Raw genomic sequence first — 8,401 nt, forward strand, 5'->3', positions numbered from 1 at the left:
GTCCAGTGTGTGTGACGTCGGGGACAGGGAGCTAGTGCCCCAGTCCAGCTCACTGCAAAATTACCTGAAATTGCATTGGGACCAATAGTCGATCAATGCAAGAAACTATGAGTAATTTCCATAGCCTAGGATATTGTTTCAAGAAACTATTCTCTCCATGCAACTTTTCTATCCACTAGAGTCCTGTTAAATTTGGCCAATCATTCACCGTTTGCTATTCGGATCCTCTGTGCCTACTTAGCAGGGAAGCTGATGATTTGCTTCTTCCGCATCTGCCGGCCAAACAAGCACCTCTCCGGCTCTCCATGAACGTCAGAGTACGGCTAGCGGTTGAGGTGGGGCAGGCACCGAGGAGCACGACGAACTCCTGCATGTCGCTCAACGCAGCTGAGTTCGTAGGCGGCGGCGCGAGCTCACGAGCAGCTGACAGCGGAGGACGAGGCTGGGAAGGCGCCGAACACCGTGCTGCTGCGGCTCGTATGCCCGCCAGGTACCCGGCACCGATGCCATAGACCTCGGAGCCGACGTCGCTGTTCCTTTTATTCTTTCTTCTCATGTGGCGGCGCGAGCGGCGAGTGAGCGCGGCGGTTGCGCGAGGTCCACGCCGGCCGCACGAGCCAGGTCCATGGCGGGCGGACACTGAGAGCTCCCCGCGGGGCTGGGCGGGCGGACACGAAGAGCTCCCCGCTAGGCGGTGGCACCCAATGGCGAGCTCCCCGCGACCTCTGTGGGGCTACATGGGTGGACGCGGGCGATCTCTGTGGGGCCGAGCGAGGTCTGCGCACGGCGACGGTGCGCAAGATCCGCGAATGGCGGCGGCGAGCTTCTGTGCTAGGCGGCGGCACGCGACGCGGGCGGCGGTGCAGGACGACGCTATGGCCACGGCGCACGCACGTATATAAGCAAGCGCACGGGATGTGGATAACTCAAATAGAAACGACCATGTCGGCCCAAACACGGTGCAGAGCTGTTTCTTCGGTCTTTGGCGACGCGTAGACGTCGTTTCTTCTTTAGACTCGGATTCTTGTTTTTTTCCTCACTCTCTTCAATAAATACTATGCCACCTCAGCAAGATGCTTACGTGGCAGTGTATTTAATGTCTATAGAAACTACTATAGTTTTTGTATTGGGAGTGCCCTTACGAAGGACGTAACCATGCCATACCACGATGGAATTCACAACCAGAATTTTAGACCTCTTCTAGTGACGTGGGTTTCTTTCAGTGTCTTAGTATTCAAAATTTAGTATAAACTTTTTCTATAAAATGCCTCCTAGTGAGGATTTCTATATTGTATGACTAGTGGTAGTGTTTTATTACTATTTAAAAATACTATGAGAATTTCACCGTTTTGACGGTGATTGTTGCCGGCAATCAGGTTTGAGGAATTGGTGGCTTGAATGCAAATTGTTTTGGCTGTCAGTGTCGCGCCGGAATGAAGAACAGTGTTGGGCAACGGGCAACGGGCAACGGGCAACGGCCTGAGGATCAAGTAGCGGCGGCTTGACGTCCCTGCACGGGGGTGATTTATAGAGTCTATGTAGATGGAGACTCATCGTTTTCTTGCATTATTAATTGACTATTGACTGGCCTCGATGAAGACTCCTGGTTTTCTATATTGATTGCTGGCCAAGGGCACGTACAACGAAGAGGCAATAAGCTCTTGGGATTTACAACATAGATGACTAAACAAATAGCTCTTAGAGCAAGGTTAATAATACAACTGGCTTGTTGGCTGTAAGGTTTTTTGTAGTCTTCTCTCAGCCCACTCATATAGTAGTTGGCTCTTTACAGTTAATACATGGTCCACTTGTCTCTCTCAAAGACTTTCTTGGTTCTTGTACCCAAGCCGACTGTAAGCTTACAGCCCGCTTCTCCTCTCTCTCCTCTCCTCTGTCCTCCACCTCAGCATTTAGTCGGCTTACAGCCTGCTATTGTACTTGCTCTTACGACCCTTAGACAGCTGTTGTCTATTTGACGGTCCACAAATCATTTAATGCTTGCATATAGCCGTGACCAATCATGAATATCATTTTTATGTACCATTGTGTGTACCATTATGTTGCTAATTGATACAAAAACAAATCCTTCAAAGTAAATCATATATATTTTATATATAATGTAATATATCTAATGTAATATAATATATCTCATAAATCACATACGTCTCTCCATATATCTCATCATTTATTTGAGGTAGGGGCAGGAACGCATGGTACCCGTGCGCAGCAGATCAAAGGGTAGCGTCGAAGACTCCAAGCGGATCATATAACGGGTGACCGGTGAACAATTTCGCTTCGGAGCACGAGCCCTGGCTGTCTCTTCACGAGACCACGGCAACACCCTCTGGCCTCGTGAAATTGGACGGAAGCACTAAAGGGTAGTACTATGCAGACAGCAAATAAACCACCGTTGTATAGTGAGTACTCCCTCCATACCTAGATTAGTTGTCATTTAGGACATGATTGTGCTTACCAAGGAGTGATTAATTAGGGATATTTTTCCTCCTTTGCCCTTATTAAATAGCGTTGCGGGTGTCACCATTACAACAATCTTGTGTAGCTTGAGTAGCTAGTCCGCCGCAGCCTGAGGTTGAAGGTCGACGGTTCAAGTCCCCGTAGGCGTGCTTTTTTATGATGGCCATAAGACATTTTGCATGGCATTGTGCTGGGGCTTGCTTGCATGGTGCTCGCTGGGTCAGGTGTGGGCGCGTTGCTGCTCATGCGCACGCGCGTTTTTGCCCTGCTCGCGCGCGTTTTTTTTTCCGGTTTCGAATGGCTTGCCTACAGCTCGTTCTTTGTCGCTTTTTTCGTTGGATGGCACTATGCGCGCTCTTGTTTTCTCTGGGCATCTGTCCATCTACCCCTTCCTATTTAACCGGTGCTTCATCCTTTCCATCTCAACCTCTTCTATTTTCATATGTGTCGTGCTCCACTCTTTCGTTCTCCACTTCTTCTCTTTCCATGTACTGCAATGGCTAATCCATTCGATTTGAACATTCGTTTAGAAGAAGATGACGACGACAATCTTTCATTCAATGAGGCAATATTGGAGGATCACACCACATATGGTAATGTACTCAGTTTGTTTGTTCTTTTTTTGATATTCAAAGCAACAACGTGTAGTTTTGTTTCTCATTTTCTTTCCGCTTTTTTGGACAGCGTTTGATTTGAACTTGCCACTAGACGAGTTTGGTGCGGTTGATTTTGATTATGTACAAAACCTGCCCGGTAAGTTTTTTTTTCCTATAGCTAGTACATGTCGTGGCTAAGTATTGTATGAATGTGCTTGGTTTATTCCTATAGCTACAACATGCCGTGGCTAATTATTACTATGAATGTGCTTGTTTTTTCCTTTAGTAGAACAAGATGTTGAAGCTCCCGTTCAAGTAAACCATCCAAAGCATGACATTCTTGAAGAAGTTAGAAAACAAGTGTACCAAGCATTGTTGGCTAGAAGCAAGAATGGGAAACTAGGCAAGAAAGATACAAGAATTGTTGTCGATCAATTTGGAGTTCACATTCGATCGGTTCAGCGCATATGGAAGCGAGGTAAAACCCAACTTGCTCAAAACATTCCGGTCGTGGTTGCTAGTCTAAAGAAGGGTAGATGTGGCCACAAGGCAATGCCTCTTGATTTGGAACAATTGCGCAACATTCCTCTCAAGCAAAGAATGACCATAGAAGATGTGTCTAGTAGACTTGGTATTACCAAATCTAGGATACAAAGGTATTTGAAAAAGGGTTTGCATAGGCATCACTCTAGTAGCATCAAACCTTACCTCACTGATGCTAACAAAAAGACTAGGTTGAAGTGGTGCATTGACATGATTGAGCATGGTTTGGTTGGTGATCCAAAGTTTAAGGATTTTTTTGACTTTGTGTTCATTGATGAGAAATGGTTCTACCTCTCTCAAAAATCTGAGAACTACTACTTGCTACCCCGAGGAAGATGAACCACATCGCACTTGCAAGAACAAGAATTACATTCCTAGGATCATGTTTTTGTGTGTTTGTGCTCGGCCAAGATTTAGAAATGGAGAGTGTATTTTTTATGGGAAAATCGGTTGTTTTCCACTTGTCACTTATGAACAAGCTATTAGAAGAAGTCATAACCGTCTTCATGGTGAAGAAGTTATCAAGCCAATAACTTCAATCACAAGGGATGTGATTAGAGATTTCATGCTAAATCAAGTGTTGCCTGCCATTCGGGCCAAATGGCCAAGAGAAGATGTGAACACAAGCCAATTTTCATACAACAAGATAATGCACCTTCTCATTTAAAAGTGGATGATCCTGTTTTTTGTGAGGCTGCTAAGCAAGATGGGTTTGACATTCGGCTTATTTGTCAACCACCCAATTCTCCGGATTTCAACATTCTAGACTTGGGGTTTTTTCATGCTATTCAAGCTATTCAGTACAAGAAGGATGCAAAAACAATTAAAGATTTAGTTCCAGCCATGCAGCAGGTAAATTGATAACATGTTCACTTGTTACATTGTTTCTTGAACTACTAAATGGAGTACTCATTGATTCATTTCTTGAACACATGTTTCTGTAGGCATTCCTAGAGTACTCACCACGCAAAAGCAAATAGGATCTTTGTGACACTACAAAGTGTTTTGAAGGAAGCCATGAAGATAAAAGGATGCAACAAGATCAAGATTCCTCACATGCAAAAACAGAGACTAGAGAGAGAAGATCGGCTGCCAATGCAAATGTCTTGTGAAGCTTCCTTGCTAGCTGAAGCACTTGCTAGTCTTCCTGCATGAAACCGTTAGAAGAAGCAAGTTAGCTTTTGCACCAAATTGTATGAACAAATTATTTTATGCATGTACTCGTATGTTAGCTTGTGCACCTTATTGATCTTGTATGCCATCGTCCACTCTTGCATGGCACTATTGCTTCATCTTTGCTTCTTCCAACTTCTTTGTATTGAAGTTCTCCTCCAACTTCTTGACAACGTGCTCAGGAAGAAGTATTGTGTTACCATTCATTTGAAGTTTGTCCACATTGGGAATGTAGACCTCGCAATCAAACTTTTCCATCTTATGCAACCACCTTGCTGGCCGATCATAGTCTTCATGAAAAAGGCCACAACGGGCACACCTGCGAGCTTCGCAGTGAGCTTGGAAGCAGGCTTCGCCGAAGACGCCGCCAGCGTGGGACGTGCCGTAGCGAGGACACTGCACCACCTCGACGGAGTCTAGCACCTCATCGACGGAGTCCAAAGCCTCGACGGTGTCCAGCATGATGGAGTCTGGCACCTCTTGCGGCGCCATCTTGACTTTGTCCAGTGGCTCAATGTCCTACGGCGCAATGGAGTCCGACAAGACGTCCTGCACCGCGATGTCTAGCGGCAAGCGTCCTAAGGGAGATGAAGGAGGCAAGCTTGCTGTGGGAGAGAGTGCAGTGGCTACAGAGAAGAAGGGAGTCGCGGGAGGCGCGCGTGCGAGTGATGAATGCGGGTGATGAATGAGGAGAGCACGCGCGCATTGAATGCGGCAGCGAAACAGACACGCAACGTAATGGGCGGCTTGGCTAGGGGCAAATGCGTCAAGCATCAACCGCATACTGCAACAGCGATACTCTTTATGAAAATGGGCCTAGAGCCCAGAACGACAACTAATCTAGGTATGGAGGGAGTACCAAAGAAGTGGAGCCACATTCGGGCAAGTTATAGCTGGGCAACCGGCCGGCCTGGCATGGGCCCGGGCCAAGCACGGCCCACAGGCGGTCATGCTAGCACGGCACGCCATGCCTCCCGTGTCATGCCCCTACAGGCGTTGTGCCTAGCCTTTGGCCCAAGCACAGCCCTACGGGCCAAAATTTGTGCCGTGATAGCCCAGGAAGCACGGCCAGAACTGCGGGCCGGGCCGGCCCAAAGCCCGATGATTGTAAGTCACCCCAAAATTCTTCTCATTCAACAGTTAGCACAGATTCATTCATTCAAATTTCAAAATTTCAACTCACAAGTCAAGAACTTCTAAGTCACAAACTGTCAAACTGATCACATATTCACAAATTGTCAAACTGTTCAGAAATTCTTCTCTGATTCTAACTTCTAAGTAAAGAACTAAGCAAACTCCAAAATTCTTCTCATTCACATACAACAGACCAACACTCATCCACAAACTAAGTAGTGATCACACATAGATTCTAACTTCTAAGTCAAGAACTTAGCAAACTCCAAATGACCAAATCCAAGCCAACAAAACAAAAGAGGAGATAAGATAAATGAGATGTTTGTGTAATGCTGCCTCATTAAAAACCTTTCTAGGTAAAAATCACCCTTGTGAGAAACCCTAGAAAGGGAAAAAGAGTGCAGCACAGCTCTTAATAACTCTTCCATCATTGTTCAAAGGTCCCAAGTCACACTTGATAGTCATAGATGACAGATACAAAATAGAGATAACAGATTAACTACTAGCAACCCTAGTCCTAGATGTACCAGCCCTAGATGAACCAGCCCCAGCCCCAGATGAACCAGCACTAGCAGTACCGGTAGCCCCATCTCCATCACCATCGAGGTACAGATTCTTGAAGGAGTCCTCCAGTTCTTGGTTGTCAATAGTATGTTGTAATCTGTTCTCTCCCAACTCCCAATCCTTTATGTAGGCCAGCATCTCCACCATTTTAGGCAACAGGGAGCGTCGCCGCTCTTCGATGATCCTTCCTATCAAGCTAAAACATGATTCCAAAGAGACAGTAGAAACTAGAACAGACATAATATCTCTAGCCATTATAGATAGGATTGGATAGGTTAGTTTGTGGTCACACCACCAGAGAAGTAAATCAAAATCATCCTCATATGCAGTGACATTGTCACTGTCCAGATAAACTAAGAGCTCATTAGCAGTAGAAGCAGATAAAGTGGGGGCACAGGCAGGGGAAGGACCAACAACAGATCCAGGGCCTCCAAAGATTCTTTCCCATGCCTGTTTTCTCTTACCTATATGGCTTGCAGGCTGTGCAACCCTTTGACTCCTGGCTGCATCAAACTTTCTCTCATATTTGTTAAATAACTTATAAATTTTAGTTTTCACATCAGCATAATATGAAGTATAATCACAAACAGTGCTCTCTTTAAGTAATTTTAGGACTCTAAATAAACCTCTCATCTTAGCTCTAGGATCAAGAATGAATGCAAATGAATATAATAGAGGTATATGCTGCTAGTATTTAAGGAATTTAATCTTCATAGGATATACAACAGCAATTAGATTTTGATCCTTTTCACTTGCATGTAAATGAGAAGCAATTTCTAGCAGACGGTGCAGGATAAGTGGACTAGTTGGATAGTAAACACCAGAAAGAACAATAGTGGAGTCATAAAATAGTTCTAGAAACTCCAATATCTTTTCAGCTATATACCAATGCCTTGCAGACAACAATTCAGAGCCATAATTGGAATTAATGAACATAGAAAAAACATTCTTATATGGAACCAAGTGTTTAAGCACAAGATATGTAGCATTCCATCTAACATCCATATCTAAACCAAACTTTCTAGGTCTAACACCCTGAGCAGTACAGTAGTTCTTAAACATAGCAATTCTTTGATTAGAGAAATTTAAGAAGTTAGTAGCAGTTCTAAAATCTTCTGTGTAAGGTTTGAACCTCTTTAAACCAGATTTTACAATCAGATTAATGATATGACAAGCACAACGTTGATGCATAAGACTGTACTTACGCTTAGAAGGATCAACAGGCTCAGGTGTAGGATCAGGACCCAAATAACCAGCAAACATAGGTGTCAAAGTTTACATAGCCTTAGCATTAGAAGAAGCATTGTCTAGAGTTACAGAGAAAACCTTATCAATGAGACCAAACTCTTCAACCACACAAGCAACTCTTTCAGCAATATTTTCACCAGTATGTTTCACCTCAATCAACCTAAGCCCAATAACCTTTTTTCTGTAACTCCTAATCAGCACTAACAAAATAAGCAACAACACTAATGTAATCCTCCTTAGCATTACCAAACCAGATGTCTGATGTTAGAGCAACAAAAGAAGCAGCAGACAACACAGAATTCTTAAGCATATTACGACGTTCAGTAAACAGTTTACTCAGATCTCTAGTGGTGGACCTTCTAGATACTTTAACAAACCTAGGGTTATGAGCACGGACAATGTAATCCTCCCAGGCCTCTATCTCACCAATACGTAATGACAAATCAAGCCTAGCAATCAAGCGACACAATTCTGATCTAGCAACGTCAGGTTTATAGTCTCAGTTATGCATAGAACCATCAGCATTGTAAGCAAGCCTAGAATGAACCCTAGCAGTTTGATCAGTTTTCTGCCTACAAGATTTCTGGTGCCTCTTCAAGTGCCCAGTGTCAGCATTAGATCTAGCAGACAAAGTATGCTTACACATTTTATAGGTAGCTTTAGTGCAG

At 44.4% G+C, this 8,401-nt stretch overlaps 1 pseudogene; it reads left to right on the forward strand.

Annotated features, from left to right (window-relative positions):
- Positions 1-2,961: 2,961 nt before the first annotated feature.
- LOC136469974 (uncharacterized) lies at positions 2,962-4,514 on the forward strand (annotated as a pseudogene).
- The last annotated feature ends 3,887 nt before the right edge of the window (positions 4,515-8,401 follow it).

This window comes from Miscanthus floridulus, chromosome 8 (genome assembly GCF_019320115.1).
Source record: "Miscanthus floridulus cultivar M001 chromosome 8, ASM1932011v1, whole genome shotgun sequence".
Taxonomy (NCBI): domain Eukaryota; kingdom Viridiplantae; phylum Streptophyta; class Magnoliopsida; order Poales; family Poaceae; genus Miscanthus; species Miscanthus floridulus.